The 2,500-nt window shown below is 44.7% G+C and overlaps 1 protein-coding gene across 9 annotated transcripts in view; it reads right to left on the bottom strand.

The window, feature by feature from the left end:
- LOC135100911 (conserved oligomeric Golgi complex subunit 6-like) overlaps positions 1–2,500 on the bottom strand; it is a 71,508-nt gene that overhangs the window by 34,707 nt on the left and 34,301 nt on the right. For 8 of the 9 annotated variants that reach the window (XM_064004477.1, XM_064004478.1, XM_064004476.1 and 5 more), the window contains one exon: positions 467–570. The exons of the other annotated variant lie outside the window; for it this stretch is intronic. The gene's annotated coding sequence lies outside the window, so the exon portion shown is untranslated. The remainder of the gene's footprint in view (positions 1–466; positions 571–2,500) is intronic. 9 annotated transcript variants of the gene reach the window in all.

The following is a 2,500-nucleotide window of genomic DNA, read 5'->3' on the forward strand; positions in this document are numbered from 1 at the left end:
TTACAAAGAGAGAGAGAGAGAGAGAGAGAGAGAGAGAGAGAGAGAGAGAGAGAGAGAGAGAGAGAGAGAGAGAGAGAGAGCACCCACGTAATTCACTCGGTAGTAATATAAGTTAGTTGGAGTCCCGCTAAGTGTTATTGACTGGAGTGAGGCAAAGTTTTAAGCTTGGATTATTAAACTTAAGTCACACTCACTTCCCACACACTAAAGTCCTGCCGATAATTCCTCTCTCTCTCTATTTTTTTTTACTTTAATGCTTCAACTCCAGAGAGAGAGAGAGAGAGAGAGAGAGAGAGAGAGAGAGAGAGAGAGAGAGAGATTGACATTGGCTTTGTTCTCTCTCTCTCTCTCTCTCTCTCTCTCTTAAGGGCGAGCTAACCTAAACTTCTGACCTTTCTCATTCCCTAAAGACACACACACACACACACACACACACACACACACATAATAACCTTTGAATCTTTACCTTATCCGCAGCTCAGATCTTCCTTCCCTCTCCTCCTCTTCCTCTTCTTCCTCTTCCTCTTCTTCTACTTCTTCTTCCTCTGCCCACTCACGTCAACTCAGCGCCTGCAAGTGAGAGAGAGAGAGAGAGCGAGAGTGAGTGTTGTGTGGAATGATGCTTCGAAAAATTGAAGACGAAGCGTATCGGGTTGAAATGATACGAGTGAATGGTGGGTTGTTTGTTTGTTTGTTTGTTTGTTTGTTTGAGTGTCTGTTTTATTGTTGCTGTTGTTGTTATTACGGACTTCTGATATTGGTGCTACTACTACTACTACTACTACTACTACTACTACTATTCTCCCGTTATTAGTACTACAGCTGTTCTTACTACTACTACTACTACTACTACTGCTGCTACTACTACTACTACTACTACTACTACTACTACTACTACTACTACTAAGATCTTCCCATACATTTTCTCTCCATGGAATTAGGAAAGGAGCAGGTAAGAAGATCAGAATGAAGGAAGGAAGGAAGGAAGGAAGGAAGGAAGGAAGGAAGGAAGGAAGGAAGGAACACAAAGATAGAAGGAAAAAAGAAAGACAATTTGATTATAAAAATTAGGGAAAGAGCAGGTAAAGATAAAGATGAGAAGGAAGGAAGGAAGGAAGGAAGGAAGGAAGGAAGGAAGGAAGGAAGGAAGGAAGGAAGGAAGGAAGGACGGAAGGAAGGTGTAGTGGAGATAAAAATCAAAGGAGCATCTTCCGATCTAGCTCAAACACCCCAGTTAATTAAGAGGAGATGAAAACTTTCTCTCTCTCTCTCTCTCTCTCTCTCTCTCTCTCTCTCTCTCTCTCTCTCTCTCTCTCAACTTTTTTTCTGTTATAACTTAATTTTCTTAATCTTTTGTAATGGGAGAAGTCTGCTTGGAAGAGGAGGAGGAGGAGGAGGAGGAGGAGGAGGAGGAGGAGGAGGAGGAGGAGGAGGAGGAGGAGGAGGAGGAGGAGGAAGACGAAGAGGAATAAAGTGATGAATGGTGGTGGTGTTGGTGGTGGTGATGATGGTGATGTGATACGGTGGAAATAAAAGAGAGAGAAAGAAATGCTGAAAAAAGAGGAGGAGTATAATGTGTACTGTAATTAACGTGTGAGAGAGAGAGAGAGAGAGAGAGAGAGAGAGAGAGAGAGAGAGAGAGAGAGAGAGAGAGAGAGAGAGAGAGAGAGATAATGGAGTGGTGTTGTAGAGGTGTTTACAGTAGGCGAGACGAAAAGATGTTATTTCTGGATCTGGGAAACCCGTGAACTGTGATGCTATGTGTGACGGCAGCAGGAGGAGGAGGAGGAGGAGGAGGAGGAGGAGGAGGAGGAGGAGGAGGAGGAAAAGTATTATATGAAAACAAGCATCACCATACGTATTCTCTCTCTCTCTCTCTCTCTCTCTCTCTCTCTCTCTCTCTCTCTCTCTCTCTCTCTCTCTCTATTTAAAGCTATCAACGGAAACGTGTGTGTGTGTGTGTGTGTGTGTGTGTGTGTGTGTGTGTGTGTGTGTGTGTGTGTGTGTGTGTGTGTGTAAAACATTTTATATAATTCATCTTGTTGCTCTCTCTCTCTCTCTCTCTCTCTCTCTCTCTCTCTCTCTCTCTCTCTCTCTCTCTCTCTCTCTCTCTCTCTCTCTCTCTCTCTCTCTCTCTCTCTCTCTCTCTCTCTCTACCTATCTATCTATCTGTTCCGCTCTGCTCTGCTTTGTTCAGCTTTCCATCCCAGAGAGAGAGAGAGAGAGAGAGAGAGAGAGAGAGAGAGAGAGAGAGAGAGAGAGAGAGAGAGAGAGAGAGAGAGTTTCAGACATTTTCATTCAGCCTCAACAAAATGTCGCTTTTCAGCAATCACATTTCAGCGGCTGGCTAAACTCACGCGCCGGACGGTAAGGGGGGAGAGAGGGAGAGTGGGGAGGGAGGGAGGGAGAGAGAGGTGGGGGAGGGGGAGGCGGGAAGCGAATAAGTGGTGTTCTGGTGAATGCGTGATGAATGAATGAAAAGGAATGAAAGGAATGCGCT

Source organism: Scylla paramamosain, chromosome 5 (assembly GCF_035594125.1).
Source record: "Scylla paramamosain isolate STU-SP2022 chromosome 5, ASM3559412v1, whole genome shotgun sequence".
Classification (NCBI taxonomy): Eukaryota; Metazoa; Arthropoda; class Malacostraca; order Decapoda; family Portunidae; genus Scylla; species Scylla paramamosain.